Raw genomic sequence first — 14,385 nt, forward strand, 5'->3', positions numbered from 1 at the left:
TTTTCTCATATATTATTAAGTAAGGACGCTGAGTTTAAAAGACCACTTAGGGCCTTTCCTTATTTACTACTCAGTGAGTCAGTAGAATCTTAACTAGAGCCAAAATGAACAATAGAGACCTAAATATAATTAATTTCAGGCATATAACTAACTCAACAGAGAAGTAAAATTCTGCTGACCGTACCATGAAAATTTTTTGGAACTGTCTCCATTGAAACAATTTTAATCTGTTTTCCTCATAATTACATGTGTACCTCTCTCAGAATGTACGGGCTGTTTGGGGGCTCACATGTGGACCCCATAACTGGACTCACCCTTTGTAAATGCTTCCACTGAAGTTCTTTGAGGTTGTGGCCTGATGAAGCCTCACCCCTGGAGACACTTTACCTCATGCAGGAAACTGTCTGCAGGAGGCCCCACCCCGGACATTTTTCTGAATAAGAAACTCTGCTATTCACCCATTGAAGACAACTGAAACTGAAATTTCTTTTTCTTTTATTCCCTGAGACTGTTTCCAGCAGGAAGCAAAGTGTGATCTGATAGAAATGATGATGACCACTCACAGATCTACCCACTTCCATCAACCCAACTTAAGTTATCACATAGTTCACAAAGTCGAAGTAGAAATTGTCACCTTTGGGAGAGGCTCAGATAAGAGCTAATTGGTGACATCAAAATCCACCTCAGGGAACTGCCTGATTAACCAGAGTTTCAGTCTTGTGAGAGGGGTGGGGGCAGCTAATTAGAGAAGAAGTTTTCTGTTTATATACAAACGTCCCAGCACTGAGCCATAATAAGGGGCTCCAAGGTTAGCAGCGGGGAAATGGGGTTTTAACAAACGTTTTGAAATAGGAAACATCCCTATACTAGTTATTTTCTCCCCCCGCAACCCCCGGTCCCTTTTTACCTGTTTTATACCCTGTGTGGGTGACCTCACCACCCTGAGATCAAGAGTCAAGTGCTCTGCTGACGGAGCCAGCCAGGCTCCTCTAGTTATTTTCTATTTTTAAGAAAAGTAATACGGTGGCATGCTTTTGATTTTCTGTTTTTAAGGACCTACCATTAAGAATAGTAAAGTTTAGACTTGATCTTATAGCCAAAAGGCCGAGAAGCGATGGGAATAGAAAATTTAGAATTGAATGAAAATTTAGAATATTCTCACTGTGTGTTAGGGTTTTCCAGCCTGAGAAGAGTCTACAGGCTGCTCTGTCTTCAATCTCCACAAACTCACCTGGCCAAGACTCCACAGTGCCCACCTGTTCATGCCGAGAAATGGCACTCAGAGAAAATACAGCGAGCACAGCCTCGCTCATGGTCCTCTGGCCAAGCGAATGCAAACTAAATTATATTTGACATCATTTTACAATGTGTGACGGTTTTGATTCTTTCATTTCCTCGAGCTAGCTTGTTACTGGTGAGTGGCAGGTGGCTTTGTTTTCCATGAATGGGTTCTTTTGCTTAGACTTTTAAGGAGGGGCCATTTGTCAAGTGCAACAGCCCTCTTCATCACAGTATTCCCAACAGTTGTCCAGAATCTAGATGTTACACAATGGCCGAGGAATGCCTGCATTGAGATGCAAGGTAACTTGACAAATCAGGGGGAAGGAATTAGCCAATGCACACAGAAACTCAATGAGAAAGAGTTGTTTTCTTTTTTCTTGTCTGTCCCTCTCCCCCTGTAGATTTTGAATGTTGTGGCGGTGCCAAGGGAGTGAAGGTAATGGACATAAAAGAATCATTTGTGCCCTTTTCCCAATCCCACAGATCTCTATTGGCCACAGACCTTGAACATGACACTGCAATTTCCTGGTGCCACACATGAGTAATAAGCAGCTGTTTCTGAAACTGTGGTTTGGAGAAGGCAGCACTAGGTTATTTTTTAACTTAATTGTAATTTTTGATTGGTCTGCAAGAAAGTAAATCAAATAAAGACTGTTGTCTTAGTCTGCAAGAAAGCCATAGGCCTCAAATTCCAATGCTGACCATCCTGACCAGAATAGAAAGGGGGGGAAATGTGTGTATCCCTGAACTGGAAGTTCAACCAGGCAGCTTTCATGGGCTGCAGTCACATAAGAAGACAAGCATATTTGGGACATTTGTCAGCCAGTTGGATCATGGAAAGTGATATATGGCGGCTCTTGGAGTTTTAGAAGTACCTAAAATGATGAGTGAAAAGAATTTGTAGAAGGATTGCAAAAGTAAAAACAAAAAAAAAAAAACCAGCAAAACTGGGAAGAAGATACCAGCTTGGTGTTGATTTTGCCCTTAGCCTCCCATGTAATGAGAGGATGCATAATTTTTTTTAATGTTTTTTTATCTATTTTTGAGAGACAGAGAGAGACAGCATAAGCAGGGGAGGGTCAGAGAGAGGGAGACACAAAATCCGAAGACAGGCTCCAGGCTCTGAGCTAGCTGTCAGCACAGAACCTGATGTGGGGCTCAAACCCATGAACCGTGAGCTCATGACCTGAGCCGAAGTCAGACACTCAACCAACTGAGCCACCCAGGCACCCCAAGCACGCATCATTTTAAATTACAAATGAAAGTGTGTATTTTTTTTATTACCTGACCATTAAAAAACTCTGAGATAATCATATATGCATAGTCTCCAGCCAGGTAAATCAGACTTAGTATCTCCATACAAGAAATTAAGTTTAATGAAAAGCAGAAGCAAACTCCATTTTGCTATTTTGGACATCTGCCTCTTCTCAAGGAGATAGAGCAGTTTGGTATGGACAAGGTGAAGGGGGTTGAGTGGCGGGGAGGGGATGGAAGAGCTACATATGTTTTCTGCTCATTACTTTGTCATGATTTTATTCACGGAGGCTGGCATTTTGGGGAAGATGAGTGAAGGGATAACCAAACCTCATCTCAGAGGTTCACTCATGACATCTAAGTGACCACCTGGTTAACTAAAACTACTAGTCTTGCTATGTTAATGATGGAATGGCCTTGTGACTTTTGGTGGGTTGTTATAAAGTTATATTAACTTGTGACTAATTTAATTACAAGAAGGAAAAGATTAAGAAAGACAACTTCCAAGTGTTGCTAAAGTATTATATGAGTGAGTCAAATCAAGCTTGAGGTGTATTGCATTGTCTTTCCCCATTGTCTTTTGGGCTGGCAAACCTAAGTCTGCCTGTCGTATGAGCCCCGTTCTCTCATTAACAGCAGTATTGAAGGGCATGGATCTAACCACTTTACATTAATTTCTACTGATCCCATCCAAACAGAAAGTCTGATGCCTTTTAAAAATGACATGTAAAAAAAAGAGAGAGAGACCTTTTTGGGTGGCCTGGGTGGCTTAGTCGGTCAAGCATTCTACTTCAGTTCAGGTCACAATCTCACGGTTCATGAGTCCAAGCCCCACATCAGGCTCAATGCTGTCAGCACAGATCAGATCCCCTGTCCCCCTCTCTCTCTACCCCTCCTCCTCCCACTCATGCTCTCTCTCTCAAAAATAAGTAAACATTAAAAAAAAGACCTTTTTTTTCTCCCCCTTACTGTAAATCAAAGTGTATGAAAGGAGTGAACCTACATCATATGAAGTTTCTATTGAGATTAAGATAAGCTAATAAGCTATTATTTATTGATCACTTGCTCTAAGTTAGACATTATGTCCAGTGCTTTCATTATATTAAATCTGATCTTTTCCTCAACCCTGTAAGGTAGACATTATCCTGATTTTTCAGTTGAGGTATTAAGGCTCAAAGAGGTTAAGTAACTTACCAAATTCGGTCTCATTGGAAGGCAGACAAAGTAGAATTTGTCCTCAGATTAGCTTTGCCTTTTCCACTCTGCCTTGCTGCTTCCCCTTACCCAGAGACAACTAAATTCTGAGGGAATATGGGAAACTCTGTAATGTTAGCCTCTCTGGGAGGCTCCCTGATGAATCAAACTACCACACATCAGAAAAATACAGTCAAGTTGACAAGAGGCAAAAGCGATAGATTAAAAAAAAAACAAAAACAACAAGCTTTGGCCAGTTTTATTATGGAAGCACTTTTGTGGCTTACTTTGTCCTGATCAGTCCTGGCTTGCTCTCAATGATATCAGAATCCCCTGGATCAACTGTAATCTAAATAACACAGTTAGTAGAACTTTTCCTCCTGCAGGATCCTATTGAAGACTGTTGTTACTCTAGGTAGTAACACTGCCCAGGGAGGTACTCCAACTTAGGGCTGACATAAAAGAGTTCTCATGTCTGACTTCTCTCAGGTTATGCACTTGTTGGCCAGCTGTTGGCTTGTTGGACATTTGACTTTTTCTTGCCCGTAGTCATTCTCCAGGTCCACTGGCATCCTGACAGCCCTTTTCTACTTTGTTCTCAATTGGAACCTGAAGATAGTGACTGCTTGGGCTCTGGTCTTCTTTGCGGCCGCCATCTTCATGGTGTTTTTTGGAATGTGTCCCTAACGTTAAGTCCCCACCAAGATGGCTAGGAACTGGGAATGAAAGTTGCAAGACTCTTGGGGGCAGGAGAAGATGGTGGAGGCAGGACATTTGATTTCTTTTTAAGCAGTTGTTCAAAGCAGAAATAGACCTGATTTTTAAAAAGACCCCTAGGAGATTTCACACCTGGAACCTACTTCTTTGTAGTGATGAAACCTCTAGACCAGAAGCCCCAATAGCTGGATTCTGTTCCCAGTGCTGCTAGTAGTTGTATTCAAAGACAAGACTTAAACCTCCTGAATATATCTGTACCACTGGCAAACTGTAAATATGAAGTTTTCCTTTCTATAATCTTAAAAAAGTCAAAAATAAATGTATAGACTATTACCTCACGTTCCTGGAGGAAAAACTTTCAGCATCTTCAGCTCTTTGGAACATAGCCATGAAGCTAAGCTAACAAATAGGGGAAGTAATTAATCAAGTGTAAAGAAGCCAAAACAGTTCCTGAACAGCTGAGCAACCACCAGGTCCATGCACTCTTTGTGCTCCTCCCTAAATCACACAACTGAATGACTGAAAATGTTTGTGACACAAAGACAGCCCTAAAATGTGACTGTTGGGGCACCTTAGTCGGTTAGGCGTCCAACTTCAGCTCGGGTCATGATCTCACGGTTGGTGAGTTTGAGCCCCGCTTCGGGTTCTGTGCTGACAGCTCAAAGCCGGGAGCCTGCTTCTGATTCTGTGTGTGTGTGTCTCTCTCTGCCCCTCCCTCATGCTCTCTCTCTCTCTCTCTCAAAAATATATGAACACTAACAAAAATATCAAAATGTGACTGCTGCTGCCAAGGAGGAAAAACAGGAATGCCTCCCTGGTCAGTCAACAAGAGTTTACATCCCTGGCAGAGAGGGAACATTTAAAACAAGTATGAGACTCAGTTTTGCCTTCACGCAATTTACATTCTTAGATTTCTCCATGTAAAATCACCATTTTATAGGTAAAATCACCATTTTATAGGTAGTGTCACCATTTTTATATGTTTGATCTAGTTGGATAAGCAAAGCAATCACATGTTAATATAGTAAAGAGTACAAGACAGCATCAAGTTCTGTATCAAATTATATTACGTAAAAGTAAATTATACGAAGCACAAGAGATTCATAACAGCTCAAGTAGCCAAAGATGGCTTTCTACATCATGCTGACTAGGTCATGAAGCCTCGGCGAAATTTAAATAAGTGTTAAGAAGTGAAACTTAAGAGAGAGGAAATGATGTGAGTGAGGGCCCAAGAGCAAATGTAAGCATTCTACACAGGGGACTTTTTCCTCACAACAGAAAATACACAGTAAGAAATGGAAACTGAGCTTAGAAAAATAGTATGGAATCAGCTTATGGAGACCCTTGCACACCAAGCAAAAATGGAAGCTCCAAATGTATCCAGTTCACTCTCATATTGAGGGCCTGGGACACAGTAACTCAATATCATTCTATGAAATGAACTAGTGAAGAGTTTTTCTTGATGGTAAAATAAGAATTCACCAAGATTTGAAAGAAGAGATGATACTTGATGAAAGTGATGTCCAAAACTGATTAGTATATATGCTGGATGGACCAAAGGGGAAAGGCTGGCATACAGAAATCAAACTAGAAGATGATTTCATCAATCTAGAGAGGAGTGATAATAGACTGGGAAAGACAGGAGAACGAGACTTACACCAGAGATATTCGAAAAAGAATCAACCTGAACCTTGAAAACACTATGCTGAGTGAAAGCAGCCAGTCACAAAAGGCCATACATATATTGTATGACTCTATTTATGTGACATGGCCAATGTAGATAAATCTATAGAAGAAAAAGTAGATTATTGGTTGCCTACAGCTTGGGGAAGGAGGGATAGGTTAAGGGGGGAATGGGAGTAACTTCTAATGGGTACAGGGTTTTGGGAAGACTTGATGAAATGTCCTAAAATTGACTCTGATGATGATGCACATCTGTGACTATACTAAAAAACATTTAATTGTAGACTTTAGATAAGTGAATTACATGGCATGTGAATTATATCTCAATAAAGCTATTATGAAAAAAAGAGAGGAAATGATAATATATGTGTTTGGTGGAGAAGATGAGCCGCTCACTGTAGAGCCTATAATTTCCCGTTTGATTCTCGTTGAAATACCAAGAATGTGCAGTACCATCATTATTACTTTAAAAATTTTTTAGGATCCCTGGATGATAAAGTAAGGCATGAAACATAAGAGACAGAATATTAGAAAGGAAGAGACCAAATTATTACTTTCAGAACACCCCAAGGATTACCTAAAAATGATTTGCATTCATGAACATTCAGTAATACTGCTATATGTAAGATATCCCCAATTTCCGTATATTCTAACATACAAGCAATAGCTAATAAGAAAGAATATTATACAAAAGTTTAACCTTAAAATAATCTCAATAATAGTGTGAGTGGCTTACACTGGGGAAAAAACACAAAATTTTATTAAGCAATAACAAAGGAAGAATAATAAAATGGAGATATAGATAAGGCTCTTTCATAGGGAGAATAAATATAAAGATACCAATCCCCAAATTAATTTTTTTTAACTTTTTTTTTAATGTTTTATTTATTTTTGATACAGAGAGAGACAGAGCATGAGAGAGGGAGGGGCAGAGAGAGAGGGAGACACAGAACCGGAAGCAGGCTCCAGGCTCTGAGCTAGCTGTCAGCACAGAACCTGATGCGGGGCTCGAACTCACGAATGTGAGATCTGACCTGAGCCGAAGCTGGAGGCTTAACCGACGGAGCCACCCAGGTGCCCCTAATTTTTAAAGTCTATTAAATTCCCCATGTATTAATGAATGTATATTTCTGACAGTGTAAGTTTTGTGAAATATTCCAAAAGCCTTCAAAATGCAAAATGTTCATACCCTTTGTCTCAAGGAAGTTTTCGAATAGAAAAAAAACAAAAACAAAAAACACTTTATGCACAAAGAAGCCCAGTCTTCTCCTTTAGATCCTGGCTGATAACTTTCATGTCTTCCTCCACATCTTTCTTCTCACCCTCTGTTCCTTAAACAAACTCTATTTACCTGGTTTCCAGACTGTTCTATACACTGATGTTTTCCCCTAAATGGACTGACTACATTTTGTAAGTGCATCTCTCTGAATGTGTCATTAACCTTGATTGTTTAGGAAAGAGAAATGTAAGTAAAACCAAACTCAGCTGAACTATTGTTACCACAATTTAGAACTAACCCTATGACACATTGGAAAATGTTTGGTATAAGATTCAGCAGTGGTGATTTCTTAGAAAGTGTGTATCATGTGTTGATATTAGGAGTACATGTTACTGGGGTTTATCAAAGCTAATGGTCCTTGAGAAAACATAAATAAAAGGAGGTCAGCCTTTGGCTTCTAAGGGAAGGACAGTAAGTTGAAGAATGGTGGAAATATACTTGCTTGACTCAAAAAACAGCCAGCATAATTTCTTCCCCCTTTATTAAGAAAAAAATCCACTCTTATAAAGCAGTGAGCTTTATTTCTCTGTTCACTTTCTACATCTTGATAAAAAATAATATGCATTGTTTCTTATAAAAACAAAAAAACTACATATATACAAAATTAAAAGACTTGCTTTTCCAACCTGTTCCCTTCCTTAGGGTTAACTACTGTTATATTCGTTTCTAAGACATGAGATTATTCCATGATGTTTAAAAACCACTTTGAGTTTTTTATCTCCAGCTTCATTTTTTATCTCCAGCTTCATTTTTTTGCAAAATACATTAGATTCCTTGCCGTCTTTTATTTTTAATCAGTTACTGCTATTTATTCACCTTGACATTGTAATTTCTCTTTAGGTGTGATTTACTACATTTGCCTCAGACATTCTTTTTATGTAAAATTGTGATTTTAACCCTGTATTTATTTGTAAGTATCCACCTATTACCAGTTATTTCCAGCTATTTCCAAATTAAATTTAATGTTCATTTTTTTCCTACATCAAAATCACATGGATAAGCAGATGCATTAATGAGAGAGAAGTAAAGGCAGATGTTTGTCTTACTAGTATTGAACTGCTGGAGTCTTTGAAGCTCATGCAGTGTTAGTTAAGTGAGGGAGGATCTGACTGACCATTGGTTCCAGACCCACGGGTGTTTGCAGGCTAACAGGTGAGGTAACAGTGGAAGGTAGGCACATGCGTGACACTAGGGTCTAGTGGGGACAACTGTCTGCTGCGGAGCACTTGCCTCAGTGAGGTCAGATGGCCTCTACTCACAGCCAGGACCGCCATCATGTTGGAATTTGGGTCTGGTTTGGCTTTATCCAATGACTTTTCGAAAGAAGCCAAAAATCCGGATTTTTATGCAAAATCTCCCAATTACTAAATTGGCTCATTTTTTAAAACACTAAGAGATTTTTAAAAATCCTCAGACTGAATATGGCCCTCAGACGGTCAAATTGCAACCTCTTTATATTAACATACTTAGCAGCAGCTTAAGAATCCTATTTTTCCACATTTGTTACACATTGTTAGGGAGATAGTGAAAAAACTACCCTATTAGCTCATCAGAGAAAAGGTATTATTGAATTTACAACCCAAAATTCGACATTAGTATTTACCTTGTATGTCTCCTACACCGGGATGTCCACCATACTGTTAGCCCACACCACAACGGTGTGCCGGTCTCTGGAAGTACAGTTCCCCGTTCGTTGGTCCTCAGTCCCCCTGAGTCACACTACAAAGAAAGAAGAACACAAAAGAAGTTTCAACATCTTCATTTTCCAACCCCCAGTGGTTTAAACCGGAGAGTTCTTTTGGAGTGAAAACACTACGTCTTTTCTTTCTCAGGGTTGCTGAGAAATGATAATTAGAGGTTTTCCTGTCGTGTAAAGGAAAGGGATTCCAGTCCTCCTGTGTCTGCAAGACTTCTGTTCTCAATGAATTTGCTTCCCTGTCCCATTTCTCTTTCTGCAGGTGATAGAGGGGAAGCTGGCTCCATTCTTGGGCAAGGTCATTAAATTTGCCACCTCACACGTGTACAGCTGCAGTCTTTGTAGCCAAAAGGGGTTCATCTGTGAAATCTGTAACAATGGAGAGATCCTCTACCCTTTTGAGGATATTTCAACAAGCAGGTACAGAATCTCTTGTCTTACAAAAGTATACCTGAATATGTCACATGCAGTTTTGTTTGCCCTGATCGGGCCAACCTTTAGTCAAGTACCGTATCTCTGTCTCTTACCTTGTGTCAGATTTCTCTTCTTCTCGGAGATTATTTTTTACCCTCTGGTTTCCTATATTTATTCCCAACTCACTTCACTGCCTTTATCCAGAATGAGATAACAGAGTTGTGAAGAAACATCACCTCTCTCTGCCTTCCTAAGTAACAAAGAGGGTTCAGGTTCATTTTTAGAATGAAGATTAGGGAGGTAGGATCCTCGCAGCATTTCAGGGCCGAGTGATAGGCAATGGGAAACTGCAGTCTGACAGCGAGGCCTGAACCGGCCCAACCGCCGGGAATAAAACTACAAGACTCAGGGAAGAGCTGTCTGGCTTGCCACGTGCTTTTCTCCGCAGATGCACGGCAGTGAGGCGATGAAAGTTTTAGGATCCGAAGGAGGGAAAAGTGGGAGTGTATGTGGGCTTAGTTTTCTAACCAAAGTAATATTTGGGCATCATCACATTCATTGATTGATGGATGATTTTGTCCTCCCACTAACTTGAGAGCAGGATTTTCACTCTTTTCTTGAATCACAAAACGATACCTATCACTTTTCCTTTCATCCCCAAAGCAGCATAGAAATATATACTGTTTATGTGTCTGTGCACTGGCTTCTTTGGCCATGAAATCATGCCTCATTTCCCACCCCACAGGGCTTACTTATACTGTGGTTCAGAACAGAAGGGAGGCATTGTAGCCAGGGAGAGTTGAAGCATGTAGGGTAGAGCTGAGATATTAAGAGTTGACTCAGCCCTTCTGGCCTCTTCTTACCCAAACGTTGGTAAGCATACAGGAACTTGCGTTGGCCCCACACAAAGACCGATAAACACACACACACACACATATACCTGCTCCAGCCTCGTCTCCTGAGTGCAGGTACTTAGCTCATAGCCTAGAGATTGTATACTTCTTAAAAATATACACCACACAAAAACTTGTACACAGATGTTCATAGCAGGATTCATGATAGCCAAAAAGTGGAAACAACATACATGTCCATCAGCTGATGAATAGATAAGCAAAATGTGGTATATCCATGCAGTGGAATATTATTCAGCCTAAAACGGAATGAAGTACTGACATGCTGCAGTGTGGCTGAACCTTAAAAACATTATGCCAAGTGAAAGATGCCAGACGCAAAAGGCTGTGTATTTTGTGTTTTGTGTATATGAAATGTCCCAAAGAGGCCAATCCATAGAGACAGAAAGTACATTAGTCATTGCCTGGGCGTGGGAGTAAAGGAAGAGAGTAACTCCTAATTGGTACAGATTTCTTTTAGGGGTAACGAAAATGCTCTGGAATTAGATTGTGTTGACGGTTATATGGTCTTGTGAATACATTAAAAATCAGCAAATTGTATACCTTAAAAGGATGAATTTTATGCCATGTGAATTATATTGCAATCAGAATTATTTAATAGAAAGTAAAAGAAATTTTAAAATGCTTCCAACTCTATAAACTGTACGCTGGGTCACAAAACAAGTTTTAATAAATTTTTAAAAATTGAAACCATACCAAATATATTCTCTGACACCTTGAATTAAGATTCCCAGTAACAAAAAAATCTGAAAAACCCTCAAATATTTGGATTTGAAACAATACACTCTAAAAACTTATGGGTCAAAGAAAAAATAAATCACAAGAGAAATTTTAACCTATTTTGAAAAAGGGGCACCTGGGTGGCCCAATCAGTTAAGCATCTGACTCTTGATCTCAGCTCAGAACTTGATCTCAGGGTAGTGAGTTCAAGCCCCACATTGGACTCCATGCTAGGTGTGAGGCCTCCTTTAAAAAAATAAAATAAAATAATATATATATACATATATATACACACACACACACTTTTTGAAATGAATGAAAATGAAATATAAAATGTCAAAATGTATGGAATGCAGCTAATGTGGTATTTAGAGTGAAACCTATAGCTAGCAATAGATCATGAAAAACATGTTAGAAAAAAAGAAAGGGTCTCAAATCCATTACCTAAAATTCTACCTTAAGACACTAGATAACAAAGAGCAAAACTAAATCCAAAGCAAGCAGAGGAAGGAAAAAGTAAAGATTAGAGCAGACATCAGTGAAATGGAAGATAGAAAGACAATACATCAATGAAACCAAAAGTTGATTCTTGAAAAGAATCAACAAAATTGACAATGCTTTAGTGAGACTGATCAAGAAATTAATAGAAAAGAAACAAATACTCCATATCAGGAGTGAAAAAGGAAAAAGCAATTAAAAGAACTATAAAGAGATACCATAAGTGACTTTATTCCAACAAATTAAACAACTTAGATGAAATGGATAAGTTTCTAGAAAGACAAATTACCAAAATAGACTCAAGAAGAGGTAGAAATCTGAATAGCCTATAACAAGTAAAGAAACTGAATTAGGAGTTTTTATTTTTATTTTTTATTTTCTTTTTTTAATGTTTTTTATTTATTTTTGAGAGACAGAGAGAGAGAGAGAGAGAGTATGAGCAGGGGAGGGTCAGAGAGAGAGGAAGACACAGAATCTGAAGCAGGCTCCAGGCTCTGAGCTAGCTGTCAGCACAGAGCCCGATGCGGGGCTCGAACCCACGAACTGTGAGATCATGACCTGAGCTGAAGCCAGACACGTAACCAACTGAGCCACCCAGGCTCCCCTAGGAGTTTTTAAATCTTTTCATAAAGAAGCCAGATGGCTTCACGATGAATTTTGTTGAATATTTAAAGAAATAATACCAGTCCTTCACACAGGGATAAAGAGGGGCATTACATAATGATAAAGGGATCAGTTCTCCAAGAAGACACAACAATCCTTAATGTGTATGAATAGAGTCAAAAATACATGCAGCAAAAAAACCTAATAGAACTACAAGGAGAAACAGATAAACCCTCAATTATATATCCACTATTATACTTAGAGACGTCAACACTCCTCTGTCGGTAACAGATCAGCAGGCAGAAAATCAGTTTAAGCATATCGTTAAGATGAAAAAGCACTATCAGTCAACTGGATCTAATTGACATCTCTGCCAATTCATGTTGTCCATCCAACAACAACAGAATATGCATTCTTCTGAAGCTCACATGGAACATTTAACAGGGGAGACCACATTCTGGGCCACAAAACATATCTGAAAAAATTTACAAGAATAGAAATCATGCAAAGTATGCTCCCAGACCATAATGAAATTAAACCAGAAATCAATAACAGAACAATACCTGTAAAATCCCAGCCTATTTGGAGATTAAACAATATGTTTCTAAATAACACATGAGCTGACAATCAGTGTCTACACAAAACCCTGCACAGGGATGTTGATAGCAGGTCTACTCATGATTGCCGAAAACTGAGAACAACCGGGATTGTCCTTCACTGTGTGGATGGTTAAATAAACTGTGGTATATCCATGCGATGGAATATTCTCCAATAATAAAAGAAATGATCTATCAAGTCACAAAAGGACATGGAGGAAGCTTAAGTGCATATTACTAGGTCAAAGAAGCCAGTCTGAAAAGGCTATATGCTGTATGATGCCAACTACATGGCATTCTGAAAGAGACAAAACTGTAGAGACAGTAAAAAATAAAATAAATAAAATAAAATAAAATAAAGTAGAATAGAATAGAATAAGTGATTACCAGGGGTTGGGGAGTGCGTAAGAAGAGACGAATAGGGGAAAACACAGGTTTTTTTCAGGCAACTGTAATGGTGTATACGTGACGTTATACATTTATCAAAACCCATAGAACTGTAGAACACAGAGTGAGCCTTAATTTAGACAGTGGACTCTAGTTGATAATAATGTATCAATATCAGTACACTCATTGTAACCACACTAATGTAAGATATTGACAATAGAGAAAACTGGGGGTTAGCGTAATATTATGGAAACTCTACTATCTGCTCAATTTTTCTGTTGATCTAAACTGTTCCAGGGGTGCTTGGCTGGCTCAGTCAGTAGAGCATGTGACTCTGGATCTCAGGGTTGTGGGTTCGAGTCCCACATTGGGTGTAAAGATACTTAAAAAAATAAAATAAAAACACACTGTCCTAAAAAAAAGTCTGTTTAAAAAAAAGATAATTTATCCAGCTGAACAGTTGACTCAAATACCAAATCTGATCAATGTTAATAAACTTTTTTAGAACAATTTTAGATTTACAGAAACATCACAAAGATAGTACAGAGAATTCCCAGATCCACACCCAATATCCCTATATCTGACATTAATATATTTGTTACTGTTAATGAACCAATATTGATACATTATTATTAGCTAAAGTCTATTGCTTTTTCAGGTTTCCTTAAAATTTTTAATGTTTATTTATTTATTTTGAGAGAGTATGCATGCAAGCAGGGGCAGGGGCAGAGAGAGAGGAGAGGGAGACTCCCAAGCAGGCTCCATTCTGTCAGCACAGAGATTGACACAGGGCTCGAACTCACGAGCCATGAGACTCAACAGTCTTTCTGAGCCGAAATCAACAGTAGGACATTGAACTGACAGAGCCACCCAGGTGCCCCAAGATTTCCTTATTTTTTACCTAATTATTATTTTTTTAATGTTTACTTATGATTGATACAGAGAGAAACAGAGCATGAGTGGGGAGGGGCAGAGAACAAGAGGGAGACCCAGAATCCGAAACAGGCTCCAGGCTCTGAGCTGTCAGCACAGAGCCTGACGCAGGGCGTGAACCCACAAACCATGAGATCGTAACCTGAGCTGAAGTCGGACGCTTAATCAACTAAGCCACCCAGGTGCCCCATCTAATTATTATTTCTGTTTCAGAACACC

The 14,385-nt window shown here is 39.1% G+C and overlaps 1 long non-coding RNA gene across 1 annotated transcript in view; it reads left to right on the forward strand.

The window, feature by feature from the left end:
• The window catches only part of LOC115287480, an 80,378-nt gene that overhangs the window by 38,920 nt on the left and 27,073 nt on the right, over nt 1-14,385 (forward strand). Inside the window, exon 2 of the long non-coding RNA XR_003906500.1 lies at nt 9,367-9,524. This is a non-coding gene — a long non-coding RNA (uncharacterized LOC115287480). The remainder of the gene's footprint in view (nt 1-9,366; nt 9,525-14,385) is intronic.

This window comes from Suricata suricatta, chromosome 3 (assembly GCF_006229205.1).
Source record: "Suricata suricatta isolate VVHF042 chromosome 3, meerkat_22Aug2017_6uvM2_HiC, whole genome shotgun sequence".
In the NCBI taxonomy this organism is placed as follows: Eukaryota; Metazoa; Chordata; class Mammalia; order Carnivora; family Herpestidae; genus Suricata; species Suricata suricatta.